The 21361-nt window shown below is 45.7% G+C and overlaps 1 protein-coding gene and 1 non-coding gene across 2 annotated transcripts in view; one reads left to right on the plus strand and one right to left on the minus strand.

The window, feature by feature from the left end:
- The window catches only part of LOC124593913 (homeobox protein BarH-like 2), a gene marked incomplete at its 3' end in the record, with an annotated part of 72483 nt that overhangs the window by 13710 nt on the left and 37412 nt on the right, over positions 1–21361 (plus strand). The window lies entirely within an intron of this gene.
- On the minus strand, positions 5075–5149 carry Trnae-cuc. Its single transcript has one exon. It is a non-coding gene; the product is annotated as a tRNA-Glu (tRNA).

Here is a 21361-nt window from a genome sequence, read left to right on the forward strand (position 1 = left end):
TTATTTTCTACAACCCACGAACTTACGCCTTGAACTGCACTATTCGAACCAGTATCAATGTTTCACACAAATCCTTTACTGCCAATTTAGTGTCGTGAGCAAACAGAAATAACATAGAATCACCTATAGTATTAGAAGGAATATCATTTATATAAACAAGGAACAGGAAAGGCCTCAGCACAGATCCCTGGAGCACGAGATGTATTGTGGGTGATCAAACACTTCCCATCGGAAACGCTGCAGGTGCATCTGCATTGCCACCGCAGTGTGCGGCCGCGGATTCTCATGAAGAACTAAATGCACGAAGTTATGTTATGTGGGCTGCATGACATCAGGCGAAATCTCTCACCAGGCCCTCATACTCGGCGGAAGACACTATTCTCCAGGCACCAGGCACCTCATTCATTATAGAGGGATGTTCTCACTCATTACAGAGGGATGCTAACTCAGTTTTTCAGGGGAGCAAATGGGAAGCTGCGATACAGAAAATGGCCCAGAGATCACCAATGTGTGTGTGTGTGTGTGTGTGTGTGTGTGTGTGTGTATTTGTTTGGCCGGACGCGGTGGCCGTGCGGTTCTGGCGCTGCAGTCCGGAACCGCGGGACTGCTACGGTCGCAGGTTCGAATCCTGCCTCGGGCATGGATGTGTGTGGTGTCCTTACGTTAGTTAGGTTTAAGTAGTTCTAAGTTCTAGGGGACTTATGACCTAAGATGTTGAGTCCCATAGTGCTCAGAGCCATTTGAACCACTTGTGTGTATTTGTTTGTGTGTGTAGTGAGTGAAGTGTTATGAAACAGTGTGTGTATAATGTGTGCAGTGACTGATAGTGAGATATGGATGAGCAGTGTGGCATTACATTATTTAATAAGTTATTTGTGAAAGAAGCATAGTATACCAGGAGTAAATCTAAGGATTGTCTCTAACTAGAAGTCTGTAAATGTATGTGTATACGAATTAGCTTATTTTAAATTGATCCTTGTAAAAAGAGATCTACGGGTGAATAAAGATTCTACTAATACTACTACCACCTTACGCTCTCACTGTGCGCTCAGGACTAAAGAGAGCCGGCCGCGGTGGTCTCGCGGTTCTAGGCGCGCAGTCCAGAACCGTGCGACTGCTACGGTCGCAGGTTCGAATCCTGCCTCGGGCATGGATGTGTGTGATGTTCTTAGGTTAGTTAGGTTTAAGTAGTTCTAAGTTCTAGGGGACTGATAACCACAGCAGTTGAGTCCCATAGTGCTCAGAGCCATTTGACTAAAGAGAGTGACGTGACGCGAGCAACGGCCATGCTAGAGATACTGCCCAACACGTCTGAGCAAAGCTTCATCGGATTTTCACTGTGGTTTCCATTTCGCGTCCGATCGGACCTTACTTTCCGAATAACCCTCGTACACAATTTGTCTAATCTTAGTTAGCCATTTAAAGTAAAGTTATGGCAGAGGTAGATTTTGCAGGGTTTTTTGAAGAAGGTGGTAATGTACATCCAATTTTGTAATGCGTAGCATTCTAAAACCTGAAATACTGTGGAGATGCTGTGGTACGAATTCGCGGTGCTCTTTTAATTTATCTGTTGGAGTCAGCGATAACTTATTCTCACATTTGAAGGACGACCATGGCCACAAGTATCTTCTGAATACTTATTCACCAGAAGAAAAGATAAGGTGAAGATTTGGATGGCATGTCTTTAATACTCATTAATAAAGAAGCGGGTAACAATCGGACAGCAAACAACAAGTTAACTAAGAAGGATGTAAGGATTATACGCAAAAATGTTACGCTCGTCTGAACACTATGGTGCTCCCACATTTTTGCAGCTACCTCACAAACAAGTATTTTCACAAAAAATTGCATTACCGTTTTCAGTAGAACTCTCAGGATGCTACCCAGGACTGTAATCAGAACCATCATCAGAACTCTCATTAGAACTACATTGCGATTTTGTGTATTTTATGTAGTGAAAATGCGGCCCTCATTACTGTAATTATCTCATAAACTATTGTCTGTACAAGAAACGTCGTTAGGGTTTTCTGTAAAACTCTTGGTGAGCTATTCAGAATTGTTATCATATTTTTTTCGAAAATTTCAAATACCTTTTTTCCGAAAATTTTCCCGAGCACTATTGTTTTCTTCGCGAAATTCTTCAGAACTATTCGACGTATGTACAGAAAACAGTAGAACTATAGTATTTATTTTAAATTTTCCCGGAAAAAAATGTTTATTTCTCGAAAGTCAGGTGCCAGTTACACATGACTGTGGGAAAGCCGCGGACCCCAGGGAATGCGCGCGAGCAGCATATTGGCACCCGACTGAGCTCTCTTGTCTTCGAATCCGCGTCGGTAATGCCTTCTTCGTGATCGGAAGATTATGTATCACATAACCGCCACGGCGTCAAGGCAGTGGCTTGCGGAGCAATAGCAACGAGCATGGACAAACCGTGCTTACATTTGTGATACATTAATCAGCCAGGAAATTATGACCACCGACCTACTATCGATATAAACTCGTTCAGGTGGTACCAGCGTCACCCGGCGAGGAAAGCGTGCTGACCATGTGTAGAACAGGCAAAGTGCACGATCTATCTGAGTTTGACCGAGGGCAAATTGTGATGACCCAGAGGCTCGGCACGAGCTTTTTGATAACTGCACGACTTGCTGGGTGTTCGAGGAGTGCTATGATGAGTGTCTTCAACACGCGGTGAATCCAAGCTGAATCACACCCTGAGGAAGGCGCCTTGCAACAGTCGCCGAAACGTCGGAATTTTACAGATGACAATGCGGCCTCAAAAACAGAATAATTTTATTGACGACGAAGATGAACCACGTCCATACGTGGTGGGTATTGGGCGGCCACCCCTCATTACAGATATCAGATGTCGTAGGCTGGGCAAACTGGTAAAGCAGGACAGGCGACGAACTGTGGCAGGACTAACATTGGAACTTAGTGTTGTGCAGAGTACAAGTGTGTCTAACGATGGGCCTCCATAGAAGACGAACCAAGCATGTGGCAACGTTAACGCTACTACATCGCCAACTACAGCTGAAATGGGTACGTGACCATTGGCACTGGACGCCGACACAGTGACAGACCGTTGCATCGTATGATGAATCTTGATACTTTCTTCATCATGCCAATGGGAGGGAGTGAATCCATCATCTTCCACATCTGTACTGTGGGATGGATATAAGCTGGCGGCGGCTCCATTACGGGCATCCATGCGTCCGGAGGAGCTCGTGCAAGGTACCATACACTGGTTACAGACCACGCACGACGGTCATGCTTCGCGAAGGCGATGGCATTTTTCAGCAAGGTAATGCTCCACGTTACAAGGCCAGGAGTGTGATGCAGTGGTTCAGAGACATGGTGGGGAGTTCTAGTAGATGTGCTGGCCCCCGCAACTCACCAGATTTGAATCCGATCGAAGACATCTGGAATGTGACGCCAGAGGTCATTATCTAATACAACCAATATAGTCGTTTTCCATAGATCCAGCCCACAGGTGGTATCTGGGATGTGCAATTTAACTTAACTGCAATAGAATGACGTGACAACCGCCTCCGTAGCCACATGGTTAGCGTCGCTGGCTTCGCTGCAGAACGACCTGGGTTCGATTCCCAGTACCATCGCAGGTGTTTTCTGACGTGGGCAGATCTCGTACGGAGTCAACTCTGCCCCTGTGAACCCAAATGAGGATCTGATTGTATGCAGAAGTAACGACATCATCGGGATCCAGCTACTGACAATAATGGTTGGAGGGACTGGCGACATGCCTAGCACACGTCCCACGATCATATATTGCTCCTCGCACTGCCTTTTAGGCAGAAGTCGACGTACTCCGTGAGTTTCTTGATGCAATAAACTACCAACAGCGGTATGTATTGTAGAAATTTATTTTATGAACGTCTTATGTGCTGCCACTTTCGGCATTACATTGATGCCATCTTCAGGTCCCACACGTCATAGTCGTAATATCGCTATACACGGAAGGAGCCATATAACTGTATCCGTGAATCAAATCGTTATGCACCAGCTCTTGGTGGCCAGACGACACAGACTCACGATTTGATTCACGGATCCAGTTATATGGCTCCTTCCGTGTATAGCGAATTTACGACTATGACGTGTGGGGCCTGAAGATGGCTTCAATGTAATGCCGAAACTGGTAGCACGTAAGTTCATAAAATAAACTTCTACAATACACACAGCTGTTGGTACATTATTGCATCAATAAATACATGCCAGCCGCTGTCCCATAAGTCCGTGAGTGGTGTTCACTTTACTTTGCAATGAAATGACACCTCGCTTCTGCATTGTACCCGAATTGTTTCCCGAAAACTCTATGGACAAAAATTCGTTTTTATGACTCTCCACGTCATATTGACCAGAAGCCTACTGAATATCCATCGAGCGAGATGTAGACCTACACGCGTGGGAGCCAACTCCGGCCTGCCCGTGTATGTTGTGGGCGGTGAAAGTTGCTTAGCCCTTGTGAAACGGTGTGGCATGAGGTGAAGAGTTAACCAGTAGGAGCTGCGCTCTGCGCCGGGTTACCGTCGCGAGGTTTACGTGACGCGTCGTCCGTGTCTCGCTTTCAATTAGTGTCCGGCTCGGCGCTGCAGGTAGCGTGGCGCCGGCACCGCATGCATCACGCCGTGCCGGGCCGGGCTGGCGCGTTTATTGTGGCCTAATTACAGCTGCAATTAACACGCCGGCTCCGGGCCTGAGTTATTACTGACAGCTCCGCGGGACAAACCACGGCTCCTAGAGCAGGGCTCCCACACTCTGCACTGTTGGGCGGGGCGTCCCAAACGCTTAGGGCCGAAAGTGTACATATGGTAGAGGATCCTACAGCAAGTACGGCGGCCTGGGGAACGAATTGTCGGAAGCGAATATTGGATTTTCTACCGACATATTAACTTACATCTGACAGCAAGAACATCGTCTTGTAAGTGACGTGTTGCTAGCTAGTTTATTTCAAACGAGATTATTGCGAACTACCATTAATCATATACAATCCCATGTCCACAGACCCCATGGATATAACTACCTAGTGGTCTTCCTGGCAGATTAAAACTGTATGCCCGACCGAGACTCGAACTCGGGACCTTTGCCTTGAGCGGGCAAGTGCTCTACCAACTGAGCTACCGAAGCACGACTCACGCCCGGTACTCACAGCTTTACTTCTGCCAGTACCTCGTCTCCTACCTTCCAAACTTTACAGAAGCTCAGTTGGTAGAGCACTTGCCCGCGAAAGGCAAAGGTCCCGAGTTCGAGTCTCGGTCGGGCACACAGTTTTAATCTGCCAGGAAGTTTCATATCAGCGCACACTCCGCTGCAGAGTGAAAATCTCATTCTACCTAGTGGTCGTTTGTTGGCCTGGTTTGCAGGTCCGTGTCTTCATACAATGCCAAAAAGGTCAGTACATCTTGAAAGACGACTTCGATTTTGATCCGATGACGGCACGTACCACCTGGGGGATATCAGATGTGCTACTAATGATTTCCACGTCGTCCGCCAACATGTAACGCAGTGACAAAACTACGAGAGTGCAATCTGTGGCCCCGCGGGGAGCCGTGCGGTCTACGGCGTCATGTCACGGTTCGCGCGCCTCCCCCTTCCTCCCCCCCCCCCCCCATCCCGTCAGAGGTTCGAGTCCTCCCTCGGGCATGGGTGTGTGTGTTGTCTTTAGCGTAAGTTAAAGTTAGATTAAGTAGTGCGTTAGCGTAGGGACGGATGACCTCAGCAGTTTGGTCCCATAGTCCTTACCGCAAATTTCCAATTTCCGCTATCTGTGTCTGCACTTTAATAGGGAATGCTCACGGCTAGAAGACTCCGTGTGGCGCAGACGTAAGAAGCAAGGAGCCACGGAGACGCACTCGTACTCCCTACAAGAGTGGCGGGATTGACCTTTCGGAGAATTGCCACACAACCTGGACGTGATGGGTCAGTTATGCAACAGTGTTGGTATCTGTATCAGGTGGAAATTCTCATAACCGTAGACAAATCTTTGGACGTCCGTGCAACATAGCTGCCCGCCAGGATCGTCGTATCGTAAGGGCAGCAGTGGCAGATCGTGCAGCTACCACAGCTTACGAGCCCAGACGTGTCAGTATGCACTGTTGCAAACCGGTTGTTAGCAGTGCAACTACGGTCACGCACACCTCTATCCCGTCTTTCACTCACGCTACAGCATGGACATGCTCGGTTCCACTGGTGGCGTCAGAGAATCGCACGGACGATGGAATGGAGCGCCGCGGCCCTCAGAAATAAAAGCAGATTCTGCCTGCACGCAGGTGATGATCATTCGTACGTATGACGTAGACCTGGTGAGCCCTGTCTCGTTCGGTGTATTCGTCCAAGACACACTACCCTTGGCCGTATGGTCTCGGGTATTATAAACTACAACTATCGTTCACTTTTTATGTTTCTGGAGGGATGGAACCTGTGCTCGATAAGTGCAGAATGTTGTTATACCCGTTCTTTTGCCGCTGTTACAACAGGAAGGTGACGTTCCAACAGGATAGTGGTCGCCAACACACTGCCTTTGAAACTCAACGTACTGTGGAAGACATGCGGCAATTTCCTTGGCCAGCATGATCTCCAGACTTACCTCCAACCGGGCGCGTGTGGGATATGACGGGACAAGAAGTGACTTGTGCGACTCGTCAACCAACAATTTTCACAAAATTACGTGAACAGGCCGAGCTGGCATGGAATAACATATCCCCAACTGTACGATCGACCGATGCCAGAGTCAGCGCCGGCATTGCCTCTAAGGAGGCTACATCACGTAGCAATATGGATGTTTCAGCAGGAGTCGACACCTTGTAACGCCGAACCGCTTGTGCTATTGGCCTTTAAATGTAGTCATTTCATGTACTTCATATGCACTTTTTCAACAATAAATCTTGAGATAATGTGAGACGGTGTAGCTATTATTTTCCAGCGGTGTATGCTGAGTTTCAACTTTGTCAGTAACAAACAAAACGTTGCTTAATTTGTACAGTGGCTGGACAAATATTTGGAAACGCCGCGAGAAATGCCTACTTGAACACAAATGCAGATACTAGCCACGCCTGCAAGTGGCACCGTTGAATTTGACTACGAACGGAACCTGTGCAAAATTCTCAATACGTTAAGAGTATTAATCGTGATCATAACAGTGTTCCGTGTCGCCCTGAGTGTAGTATGTAGAAACTACGTGAATTCGAAAGTGGGCAAATTGTTGGTGCTCGTGTGGTGGGTGTGGTATCAACGTTCGATGCCACACTTGTTAGGGGTTGCAGTTATCGACCGCGGTCCGTGTTAGTATCGTTGGACCCGCGAGTCACGACCAGCGCCGCTAGCGACGCTCCGCGGCTTGTATGAAGATTCTAGTAGAACTCTCGTCCACTCATGCTCGGGACGTCCAGTAGTAAAGTACCACAGCCTAAAGCTGATAGGAAGCAACCTCTAACAAGGCGCTTAGTAACGTATGGCCTAAGTGAGGCCTCAATAGCTATCTGTGTATAATTGTATTTATGCAGCCAAAAAGAATCCTATACAACCAGTTAAGTACAATATATATTATTTTTTACCAACGATTTCTAATTATTTTAGTCTTTGCAGATCCAGATCATCCAGCCAGCACCTTATCGACGTTTCTGACAAACGTGCTGTGATTTATATGTTTCTGTTTAGCATTGGCCACCAGTAAACATTGGAGACGACTCGTTCGTCGTGGGAACTTCTGTGACTAAGGGAGTCGAAGTGTTTGGTGTTTCTGTATTTATACCACATACAGAGAAAGCAGAAAAACATCGTCTGCTAAGTTACATCACGGGCGAAAATGCCCGTAGAGTGCCGGTGACAAACGGTAATTGAAGATGATTCTGACGGTAAATAAGAGGACGACAACTGCAAAAATCACTGTAGAGCTGAATGTTGCACTTGCGACTCTGGTCAGCACCAGAACAACATGAAATGAGCTCCATAAGCAGAGAACTGTAGGACGAACTGGAATTGCAAAGCTATTCTTCAGTGATGCAAATGCGCGTAACGAAAAACGTGGTGCCGAAGGCACAAAACCTAGACTATGGTGCAATGGAACAATCTCGTTTGGTCGGATGAGTCTGGTTTCACACTGTTTCCAACTTCTGGCCGAGATTACACCCATAGATTGAAACATGTCGGGGAATCGATGTCGATTTGGATGCCATATCGTGTTATTCCACGTGTCCCATACTTACTCTTCGAGATTGTATTTCTGTCAGGGATTATGTGACCGTTTTTGTTGATGTGGTCCGTCCCAATGGTGATCCTGCTCTCCAAGCCAACAGGGCCTCTGCTGGCACAGCTCACGTCGTCCAGGACTGGTTTTGTGAGCACGAGGATGAATTTTCGCTTCTACCATGGCCACCATAATCAGCAGATCTCAATGACATTGAGCCTTTCTTGTCTACTTTAGAGAAATGGATTCGTGATCGCTGTCCATTTCCAGTATTGCTACATGAAGCTGCTGCTATTTTGTAGGAAGAATGGTATAAGGTTCTCTTGGAAACATTCCCTGTAATTATCCGTTCCGAGACGACAGGAAGCTGTTTTGAATGGCATCTGTTTTCTTACGCCGAATTAACCATCGTAATGCGTTTTGTTTTTGGTGTTTCCATACTTCTGTTCAGCCCCTGTAAGTTTGCAGGCTTTTTTGGCCGTTATCATTGAAGAAAAAAATCTTCAAGGTTGTTAGGCTGCGTCAGGTTGATCTCGAATTTCTTGTACACGGTCGACGTTCCGACCCTTGAGCTGCGATCGTCTTCAGAATATTGTGGCTCTCACGGTTAACTGTATACTTAACTATGACGCGGCACTGTGTAAAAGCAATACATCGCCAGCTTGGTACATAGCTTTCTTAGAGTCCCCTTACTCCACCCAACGATGGTTTGCCAAGGGTTTCACCACAATTGCTGCTACTGCCCAAGTGGCAGTCTTCAGCTGAGGCTGTTGCTTCTGTTCCAGTGCCTTGTAATGTCATCATTCTCGTACCGTCAAATAACCCCTACGTCATAATTGTGACGTATTTTAGGAATCAAATTAAATTTCGTGTACAATGCTCTCCAAAACTTCACGACAAGGTAGACTACTGTTTGGAAAAAAAAATGTGGAGCACCAAGACCGAGATATGTGATCAGAATGACATTTATTTGACCAATTACGGACGTGACACTAAGGAGTTGGACGTCAATTGGGGTGAGGGCAGCCGTGACTATAGCGACAAACGGGGCTGGCACTGCAACACGAGGCAGTTGAAGCTACATGCAATGCCAATTCGTGTGTCAGTCAGTGAGCAGGCACGGCGCACTCTGGTGGTGTTCTTCATTACAACATGGACCGGAGACAACATCTGGATGACTTCACACGCGAAGAAAGACGAAGTGTGACGAGTGCAGTCCAGGATTTTGGTATTGCTCTCAGTTTTGTCTCCCATCGTGAGGAACGTTCCCATCCACAGGTACTGCTGCCGGAACGAGAAGAGACGATCGACCACTATCAACAAGAGCAGCAGGTGATTGCTACATTGTGCAACGGGCAAGAAGACCCATCAAATAGTCCGCGCAATTGCAGCCACATTTAACAGGGCAGCAACGCACGCAATATCACGCTCCACGGTGGCAGGCGACTGCATGGAGATTGTCTCCTTGCCCGACGACCAGCACAACGAGGAGTATGTCTATCCTTGTGATTGGAGGTCAGGGGGACTTTGGCCACACACACACACACACACATATACATATATATATATATATATATATATATATATATATATATATATATATATATATATATATATATATATATATATATGTGGAACACCTACAGCCATCCTATCCTCATGATGTCATTTATTGTGTGGCTACCAGTTTCGGTGCTTCAGTGCACCATCTTCAGGCCCTAGCTGTTGCTGAAGAGGTTAACACGTTCCATCAGTGGCCACCATCTACAGCTGGTTTACGCTGACTAGCTGTAACCGCGATATTGTCTCTCCAACCATCAGTTCTCAACTACCATTCATTGGTATTGGTTCTGGCTGTACCCCTCATGCGGCCAGAGATGGGGGAACGTAGTGCACCCAGCAATACAGTCGAAAGTCGTTGGTTTGGTGGTCGAGGTATTATGGCGTTGGGAGTGTACAGAAATGGGAACGTAGTGCACCCAGCAATACAATCGAAAGTGGTTGGTTTGGTGGTCGAGGTATTATGGCGTTGGGAGTGTACAGAAAGGGGAACGTAGTGCACCCAGCAATACAATCGAAAGTGGTTGGTTTGGTGGTCGAGGTATTATGGCGTTGGGAGTGTACAGAAAGGGGAACGTAGTGCACCCAGCAATACAATCGAAAGTGGTTGGTTTGGTGGTCGAGGTATTATGGCGTTGGGAGTGTACAGAAAGGGGAACGTAGTGCACCCAGCAATACAATCGAAAGTGGTTGGTTTGGTGGTCGAGGTACTATGGCGTTGGGAGTGCACAGAAAGGGGAACGTAGTGCACCCAGCAATACAGTCGAAAGTGGTTGGTTTGGTGGTCGAGGTATTATGGCGTTGGGAGTGTACAGAAAGGGGAACGTAGTGCACCCAGCAATACAATCGAAAGTGGTTGGTTTGGTGGTCGAGGTATTATGGCGTTGGGAGTGTACAGAAAGGGGAACGTAGTGCACCCAGCAATACAATCGAAAGTGGTTGGTTTGGTGGTCGAGGTATTATGGCGTTGGGAGTGCACAGAAAGGGGAAGGTAGTGCACCCAGCAATACAGTCGAAAGTGGTTGGTTTGGTGGTCGAGGTATTATGGCGTTGGGAGTGTACAGAAATGGGAACGTAGTGCACCCAGCAATACAATCGAAAGTGGTTGGTTTGGTGGTCGAGGTATTATGGCGTTGGGAGTGTACAGAAAGGGGAACGTAGTGCACCCAGCAATACAATCGAAAGTGGTTGGTTTGGTGGTCGAGGTATTATGGCGTTGGGAGTGTACAGAAAGGGGAACGTAGTGCACCCAGCAGTACAATCGAAAGTGGTTGGTTTGGTGGTCGAGGTATTATGGCGTTGGGAGTGTACAGAAAGGGGAACGTAGTGCACCCAGCAATACAATCGAAAGTGGTTGGTTTGGTGGTCGAGGTATTATGGCGTTGGGAGTGTACAGAAAGGGCAACGTAGTGCACCCAGCAATACAGTCGAAAGTGGTTGGTTTGGTGGTCGAGGTATTATGGCGTTGGGAGTGTACAGAAAGGGGAACGTAGTGCACCCAGCAATACAATCGAAAGTGGTTGGTTTGGTGGTCGAGGTATTATGGCGTTGGGAGTGTACAGAAAGGGGAACGTAGTGCACCCAGCAATACAATCGAAAGTGGTTGGTTTGGTGGTCGAGGTATTATGGCGTTGGGAGTGCACAGAAAGGGGAAGGTAGTGCACCCAGCAATACAGTCGAAAGTGGTTGGTTTGGTGGTCGAGGTATTATGGCGTTGGGAGTGTACAGAAATGGGAACGTAGTGCACCCAGCAATACAATCGAAAGTGGTTGGTTTGGTGGTCGAGGTATTATGGCGTTGGGAGTGTACAGAAAGGGGAACGTAGTGCACCCAGCAATACAATCTAAAGTGGTTGGTTTGGTGGTCGAGGTATTATGGCGTTGGGAGTGTACAGAAAGGGGAACGTAGTGCACCCAGCAATACAATCGAAAGTGGTTGGTTTGGTGGTCGAGGTATTATGGCGTTGGGAGTGTACAGAAAGGGGAACGTAGTGCACCCAGCAATACAATCGAAAGTGGTTGGTTTGGTGGTCGAGGTATTATGGCGTTGGGAGTGCACAGAAAGGGGAACGTAGTGCACCCAGCAATACAGTCGAAAGTGGTTGGTTTGGTGGTCGAGGTATTATGGCGTTGGGAGTGTACAGAAAGGGGAACGTAGTGCACCCAGCAATGCAGTCGAAAGTGGTTGGTTTGGTGGTCGAGGTATTATGGCGTTGGGAGTGTACAGAAAGGGGAACGTAGTGCACCCAGCAATACAGTCGAAAGTGGTTGTCTTGGTGGTCGAGGTATTAGGGCGTTGGGAGTGTACAGATATCAGTCCCGTACCTCACGGATCGAATGTACCCTTACGCTTCTTTGCTACAGCAAACTGCATCATTGACGGGGGTACCTCATAGTTCTAGAAGGGGATTAATTTAGTATCGGGAGAGTTGTTATATCATTGAAAGGCGACCGTACGGTAAGAAATCGGCAACGGTAAACTCTTATAAACTCATGATAGAAGAGTGACTGCAACTGCAGTGCGATCAGAACAGGTAGGGTTATGATACTTGAAATTAAAGAGAAATAAATTAACTATTCTTAAAGAGTGTTCAAATATTGTAACCTCTTCATTATTATTATTAGAATATTTTGGAAGGGAATTAATTATGAGCCAACTAGCTCTGCAGATGATGAAGAAATCGATGAAATGTATGACGAGATAAAAGAAATTATTCAGGTAGTGAAGGGAGACGAAAATTTAATAGTCATGGGTGACTGGAATTCGTCAGTAGGAAAAGGGAGAGAAGGAAACATAGTAGGTGAATATGGATTGGGGGGAAGAAATGAAAGAGGAAGCCGCCTTGTAGAATTTTGCACAGAGCATAACTTAATCATAGCTAACACTTGGTTCAAGAATCATAAAAGAAGGTTGTATACCTGGAAGAATCCTGGAGATACTAAAAGGTATCAGATAAATTACATAATGGTAAGACAGAGACTTAGGAACCAGGTTTTAAATTGTAAGACATTTCCAGGGGCAGATGTGGATTCTGACCACAATCTATTGGTTATGAACTGCAGATTGAAACTGAAGAAACTGCAAAAAGGCGGGAATTTAAGGAGATGGGACTTGGATAAACTGAAAGAACCAGAGGTTGTAGAGAGTTTCAGGGAGAGCATAAGGGAACAATTGACAGGAATGGGGGAAAGAAATACAGTAGAAGAAGAATGGGTAGCTCTGAGGGATGAAGTAGTGAAGGCAGCAGAGGATCAAGTAGGTAAAAAGACAAGGGCTAATAGAAATCCTTGGGTAACAGAAGAAATATTGAATTTAATTGATGAAAGGAGAAAATATAAAAATGCAGTAAATGAAGCAGGCAAAAAGGAATACAAACGTCTCAAAAATGAGATTGACAGGAAGTGCAAAATGGCTAAGCAGGGATGGCTAGAGTACAAATGTAAGGATGTAGAGGCTTATCTCACTAGGGGTAAGATAGATACTGCCTACAGGAAAATTAAAGAGGCCTTTGGAGAGAAGAGAACCACTTGTATGCATATCAAGAGCTCAGATGGAAACCCAGTTCTAAGCAAAGTGGAAGGAGTATATAGAGGGTTTATACAGGGGCGATGTACTTGAGGACAATATTATGGAAATGGAAGAGGATGTAGATGAAGATGAAATGGGAGATAAGATACTGCGTGAAGAGTTTGACAGAGCACTAAAAGACCTGAGTCGAAACAAGGCCCCGGGAGTAGACAACATTCCATTAGAACTACTGATGGCCTTGGGAGAGCCAGTCATGACAAAACTCTACCATCTGGTGAGCAAGATGTATGAGACAGGCGAAATACCCACAGACTTCAAGAAGAATATAATAATTCCAATCCCAAAGAAAGCAGGTGTTGACAGATGTGAAAATTACAGAACTATCAGTTTAATAAGTCACAGCTGCAAAATACTAACGCGAATTCTTTACAGACGAATGGAAAAACTGGTAGAAGCGGACCTCGGGGAGGATCAGTTTGGATTCCGTAGAAATGTTGGAACACGTGAGGCAATACTAACCTTACGACTTATCTTAGAAGAAAGATTAAGAAAAGGCAAACCTACGTTTCTAGCATTTGTAGACTTAGAGAAAGCTTTTGGCAACGTTAACTGGAATACTCTCTTTCAAATTCTGAAGGTGGCAGGGGTAAAATACAGGGAGCGGAAGGCTATTTACAATTTGTACAGAAACCAGATGGCTGTTATAAGAGTCGAGGGGCATGAAAGGGAAGCAGTGGTTGGGAAAGGAGTGAGACAGGGCTGTAGCCTCTCCCCGATGTTATTCAATGTGTATATTGAGCAAGCAGTAAAGGAAACAAAAGAAAAATTCGGAGTAGGTATTAAAATTCATGGAGAAGAAGTAAAAACTTTGAGGTTTGCCGATGACATTTTAATTCTGTCAGAGACAGCAAAGGACTTGGAAGAGCAGTTGAACGGAATGGACAGTGTCTTGAAAGGAGGATATAAGATGAACATCAACAAAAGCAAAACGACGATAATGGAATGTAGTCAAATTAAATCGGGTGATGCTGAGGGGATTAGATTAGGAAATGAGACACTTAAAGTAGTAAAGGAGTTTTGCTTTTTGGGGAGCAAAATAACTGGTGATGGTCGAAGTAGAGAGGATGTAAAATGTAGGCTGGCAATGGCAAGGAAAGAGTTTCTGAAGAAGAGAAATTCGTTAACATCGAGTATAGATTTATGTGTCAGGAAGTCGTTTCTGAAAGTATTTGTATGGAGTGTAGCCATGTATGGAAGTGAAACATGGACGATAACCAGTTTGGACAAGAAGAGAATAGAAGCTTTCGAAATGTGGTGCTACAGAAGAATGCTGAAGATAAGGTGGGTAGATCACATAACTAATGAGGAGGTATTGAATAGGATTGGGGACGAGAGAAGTTTGTGGCACAACTTGACTAGAAGAAGGGATCGGTTGGTAGGACATGTTTTGAGGCATCAAGGGATCACAAATTTGGCATTGGAGGGCAGCGTGGAGGGTAAAAATCGTAGAGGGAGACCAAGAGATCAATACACTAAGCAGATTCAGAAGGATGTAGGTTGCAGTAGGTACTGGGAGATGAAGAAGCTTGCACAGGATAGAGTAGCATGGAGAGCTGCATCAAAACAGTCTCAGGACAGAAGACCACAACAACAACAACATGAATTATAGGTGGGCATGCGTCGTAGGCTCACGGTCCGAAGTTTAGTTATCAGCGCATGCTCTCGAAATGCAATGTTCAACATTCACAAAAGGTCATTTCCATCTGAGGGTTGAAAACACTTTAGTTCTGTTCGATGATGCTGACTGCTTCAGCTGAGGTCACGAACTGCTCAGAGCACTTCCATCTTTGGCTGTGTATTGACCTCCGAACGATGGCGCTGCTGTGCTGAGAGAGAGTGGATGTCTTCTTCAGTCTCTCCTATTCGTCATTGAGACATCGATAATGTCTGTGACATAAATTTGTGTTGCCGACTTTGGTTACGATCATTGGACGATACCACAAGAATAAAAATCGTATTTCTTTTGTAATTTGTGCAATGCTTTCGGGGTGATTCTCTTATATGGTGAACAAAATAAAAATCCCATAGAAAGTATTTCATGCGAATTAACATAGCCAATGTAACTTACGTCACTTGTACTTGGTATTGCAAACAAAAGTGGTATCGACAAGTGTATATTATTGGACGTGAACGTGTGGCAGCACGAACGGAAAAAGGAAAGACCTACAGTTACTTCCAACTGCCCATACAGCCGGCCGAACCTTGGCCACATTTACACAATCTTCACGCCTGACAGTGATGTTAGCAGAGGTCATTCTGGTCGCGGCCTAGGCTACCTGGTCTGTCAGTTTGCCACTAATTGTGTGGGGGAGCCCTCACATCTAAGGTGTATCACAACAAGAACTGCAGCAGAGGGATATTTAGAATGAGACTGCAGCAATTCCAGCAGTCTATCTTAGATCCGCCTTCAGAAACTCGTTGACCAGGACTAAAAAGTGCCAAGAGATGAATGGTGGTCGCTTTCATCTGCTATAGTCAGGTTAGCACAGTGTAGAGCGTTTCTTTGTACCCTGGAACTCTGTTGTCTGCCATACCCTGTACCTGCGGCAGGTTATGTAAGAAGGGTTGTCGGTCTTAATGCGGATGGAATATTTTCCGGGCTAATCTTACTTTGCCCATCCTGTACGTGGAGATGTCGAAGACTTATTGAATTCACGCCAGACCTCCGTCTCGAAAAGCCGAATCGCAACTAATTTGACTTGCAATAGCGTTCGGACAGTTCGTTTATCAGGAGATTATGAAATGTTCCCAGAACAGCCGGGACTACGGAACTCTACCGGATGGGGTCGGCGCGTCCTGACGCGGCAGGAAAGCGTGACACGCAACCTGCAATTTGTGTCGCATTATACGCCGTCGTTACCGCCACTTCCTGCACCCCGTCGGTAAAAACGCGGGCATTCCGCTCCTATGGCGCCTTCACGCCAAAAAATCACTCTAATACCCTCCTAATGGGCACCCGCGCGCACCTAATTGCCGGTGTGTGTGTGTTTTGCCACTTGTCCACTAATGTGTGACGCTCCCCAGAATTACAGGCACATTTACTTTGAGAGGGCGGCCCGCGCGCTCGTGATTGTTTTTAGCGCGAGCCGTACTCCGTACTGTCGCTACAGCTGCAGACTAATCCATACGGCTCGCCATACGATCTGCTAACCTATTCCAGGTCGCCTCTAATTCTCCATACGTTAATAAATAATCAGAGGTCAAGTGATTACTGGTTGGCACTAGACACCTGAGCTACTATTGACCCTACTATAGCCAGACGACATGCAAGTCGAAGACGCTTTCTATCAGAAGCTGCTGAGGAAGCAACTGTTGAGGGGAACTAAAACAATCGACTTCTTAGCCCAGTTGATGATAAAGAGGTTCTGGAGAGACTCAGCTTACTGCAAAATAATAAATCAGATTCTGATGGCACTCCACGCAAAACATTAAACTACACTACTGGCCATTAAAATTGCTACACCACGAATATGACGTGCTACAGACGCGAAATTTAACAGACAGGAAGAACATGCTGTGATATGCAAATGATTAGCTTTTCAGAGCATTCACACAAGGTTGGCGTCGGTGGCGACACCTACAACGTGCTGACATGAGGAAAGTTTACAACAGATTTCTCACACACAAACAGCAGGTGACCGGCGTTGCCTGGTGAAACGTTGTAGTGATGCCTCACGTAAGGAGGAGAAATGCATACCATCACTTTTCCGACTTTGATAGAGGTCGGATTGTAGCCTATCGCGATTGCGATTTATCATATCGCGACATTGCTGCTCGCGTTGGTCGAGATCCAATGACTGTTAGCGGAATATGGAATCGGTGGGTTCAGGAGGGTAATACGGAACGCCGTGCTGGATCCCAACGGCCTCGTGTCACTAGGAGTCGAGATGACAGGCATCTTATTCGCATGGCTGTAGCGGATCGTGCAGCCACGTCTCGATCCCTGAGTCAACAGATGGGGACGTTTGCAAGACAACAACCATCTGCAGGAACAGTTCGACTGCAGCAGCATGGACTATCAGCTCGGAGACCATGGCTGCCGTTACCCTTGACGTTGCATCACAGACAGGAGCGCCTGCGATGGTGTACTCAACGACGAACCTGGGTGCACGAATGACAAAACGTTCTTTTTTCGGATGAATCCAGGTTCTGTTTACAGATGGTCGCATCCGTGTTTGGCGACATCGCGGTGAACGCACATTGGAAGCGTGTATTCGTCATCGCCATACTGGCGTATCACCCGGCGTGACGGTATGGGGTGCCATTGGTTACACGTCTCGGTCACCTCTTGTTCGCATAGACGGTACTTTGAACAGTGGACGTTACATTTCAGATGTGTTACGACCCGTGGCTCTACTCTTTATTCGATCCCTGCTGCTCTGGCCAGCACATTCTCCAGATCTCTCACCAATTGAAAACGTCTGGTCAATGGTGGCCGAGCAACTGGCTCGTCACAATACGCCAGTCACTACTCTTGATGAACTGTGGAATCGTGTTGAAGCAGCAGGGGCAGCTGTACTTATACACGCCATCCAAGCTCTGTTTGACTCAATGCCCAGGCGTATCAAGGCCGTTATTACGGCCAGAGGTGGTTGTTCTGGGTACTGATTTCTCAGGATATATGCACCCAAATTGCGTGAAAATGTAATCACATGTCAGTTGCAGTATAATATATTTGTCCAATGAATACCCGTTTTTTTTTTAATCATCTGCATTTCTTCTTGGTGTAGCAATTTTAATGGCCAGTAGTGTATTTAGATATAGCCACTGCTCCCACTTCAAGGGGATTGTTCGATGCCTTCCCAAAGGCAAATTTCCAAACATATGGGAATCAGCAGAGGTCAAAAACTTGAAAAGGAGTAGAATGAACATCGTACCAGGGCATAATGTTATAGACCTGTTTGACTGTTCAACGTTCTTCGCAAGCTTCAGAAAGTGCTAAATAAGAGGCTTTACAGAGTGAAATTTTCACTCTGCAGCGGAGTGTGCGCTGACATGAAACTTCCAGGGAAATTAAAACGGTATGTCGGACCGAGACTCGAACCCGGGACTTTTGCCTTTCTGGAACAAGTGCTGTTCCGTGTGATCTACCCAAGCGCGACTGATGATCCGTCCTCACAGCTTTACTTCCGTCACTACCTCGTCTTCTACTTTCCAAACTTCACATAAGTTCTCCTGCAAAACTTATGGAATTAGCTCTCTTGGAAGAAAGGATATTGCAGAATCATGGCTTAGCCACAGACTGGCGGAAGCAGACTGTGGGAAAGGGTCGTGGGTAGTACTTGGGTAGCTCAAGGCCGGCACGGTAGCTCAGCGTATTCGGTGAGGATTAGCTGCCCCCTGTAAAAATAAAAATTATAAAAAAAAAGAATGAACGGGTGTCATCGGACGTCCGCCCCGACCGAATTCAACGAACTGTATAGAACAGAATGAGATTTAAAAAACCTGGTAGAACACTTGCACAGGAAAGGCAGAGGACCCGAGTTCGAGTCTCGATTCCTCACACAGTTTTAATATGCCAGGAAGTTTCAAGACGCTTTACGCTCAAAGGTGTGCAAGCTATATTAAATGGCGACATAACTTCATCTTTAGAAAGAATGTAATAATTCAAAGCTGTTGATAGGTGTGAATACCACCAAACCGTCAACATAACAAGTTAATAAGTCGTGGTTTCAAAATATTGACGCGAATTATTTACAAAGGAACGGAAAAATTTGTAAAAGCCGACCTCGAGGAATATGAGTTTGGTTTCCAGAGAAACGTACCGCGCGAGGCAATACTGATCCTACGGCTTATCGTGGAAGGAAGGTTGAAGAAAGGCAAACTTACGTTTATAGCAATTTTTGACTTAAAAAGAAGTTTTGAGATTGCTGACTGGAACACCCGCTTTGAAATTCTGAAGCTAGCAGGAATAAAATACGGGGAGCAAAAGGTTCTTTAAAACTTATATAGAAACCATTCTGCAGTTACATGAGTCAAAGGACATCAAAGAGAAGCAGTGTTTGAGAAAGGGATAAGACGGGGCTGTAGCCTGTCCGCCGATCTAATTCAGTCAGCAGATAAATGGTAAAGGAGACCAAGGAGAAATCTGTAGAAGAATTTGAAATTCAGGGAGAAGAAATCAAAATTTTAAAATATGACAATGACGTAATACTGTAAGAGACGCCAAGGGCCTTGGAAGAACAGATGAACGGTATGGATAGTGACAAATAAATAAAAACATCTACAGCTGTTCTTATGATTTTTTTTATTTATCGCTACCAGTTTCAACGCTTCAGTGAGTCATCTTCAGGCTGGTTTTGATGCAATATAGGTTGATATGATCCCCATGCATAACACATCAGTTGCCAGAATTCCTGGATACGCAGATGATGCGTCAGCACTCTAACCATCAACTGCCAACTGGCAACTGATGTGTTATGCATGGGGATCATATCAACCTGTATCGCATCAATAACAGTCTGAAGACGACGCACTGAAGCGTTGAAACTGGTAGCGACAAAATAAAATAAAATCATAAGAACGGCTGTAGGTGTTTTCATTTATTTGCACGATAGTAAACGGCCGTCGTCCCAGAGACCTCCTGCTAAAAGGGTGGACATACAAAAGGTATGGATAGTGTCTTGAAAAGAGATTACGAGATGAGCATTTTATTTTATTTTTTTAAGTTCATATGGGACCAAACTGCTGAGGTCATAGGTTCCTAGGCTTAGGCACTGCTTAATCTAACTTAAACTAACTTACGCTAAGGACAACACACACGCCCATGCCCGAGGGAGGACTCGAACCTCCGACGGGGGCAACCGCGCGAACTGTGGCAAGATGCCTTAGACCGCGTGGCGAGATGAGCATTAGCAAAAGTAAAACAAGGTTAATGGAATGTAATGTAATTACATAAGTCGATGCTAAGGGGACTAGGAAATGACACACTACAAGTAAGAGATGAGATATGCTATAAGAGCAGGAAAATAACTGATGATGGCCAGTGTAAAGAGGATATAAAATGCTGACAAGCAGTAGCAAGTGTTTCTAAAAATGAGGAATTTCTAACATCTAAAATAAATTTAAGAACTATGAATGCCCCTTCGAAAGTAATATTCAGGAATGCAACATTTTAAGGAAGTGAAACGTGCGCGATAATCAGTTCAGAGAAGAGTAGAAGCTTTTTAAATGTGGTTCCAGAGAAGATTGCTGAGTATAGATGGGCGCATCGAATACCTAATGAGGCGGTAGTACTCGAAATGATGAGAAAGAAATTTATGACACAGCTTGACTAACAGAATTTGTCACGTCCTAAGACATCAAAGAATTGTCGATTTGGAGAAGTGCAGGGGCGGGGCAGGGGGAAGGACGTTAGAACTGAAGGGGATGAGCAAGACTTAAAGACAACAACCAGGTTCAAATGGATGCAGATAGCGGTAGTTACGCAGAGTTGAAGAGCGTAGCTCAGGATATAGGTTACTAGCACGGAGAGCTGCCTCGGACCAAACTTCTGACTGAAGTTCACAACAACAGCAACGTTCATAGCAGCAGTATTTGAACGAACGACGCTCAGGATGGCTTCAGAAACGGAAAATCTACTGGAGGATGCAATTAATCACTTTCTAAAGCTAGTACAGAAGCCAGAGACCCAGTGTGTCACAGCTCATGTGAATGATGTGTGCTGTGTGGAGTCCCAACGAAAATCTGACAAAAATTATTACCAAATGGGGCCATGTGAACGCATATTCGATAATGTGTTTATCTTTAAATAAGAGTCTTCGAGAAATCACGCAGGAAAAATCTGCATTACATTGCAAGACTGGTTTGATGCAGCTCTCCGTGCTACTCTATGCTGTGCAAGTGTCTTCATCTCCGAGTAACTACTGGAACCTACATCCTTCTGAATTTGCTTACGGTAATCATCTCTTGGACTCCATATACGATTTTTACTTCCTATGCTTCGCTCCAGTACTAAATTGGTGATCCCTTGATGTCTGAGAATGTGTCCTACCAACCGATCCCGTC

The sequence above is a fragment of the Schistocerca americana genome, chromosome 2 (assembly GCF_021461395.2).
Source record: "Schistocerca americana isolate TAMUIC-IGC-003095 chromosome 2, iqSchAmer2.1, whole genome shotgun sequence".
NCBI classification, from domain to species: domain Eukaryota; kingdom Metazoa; phylum Arthropoda; class Insecta; order Orthoptera; family Acrididae; genus Schistocerca; species Schistocerca americana.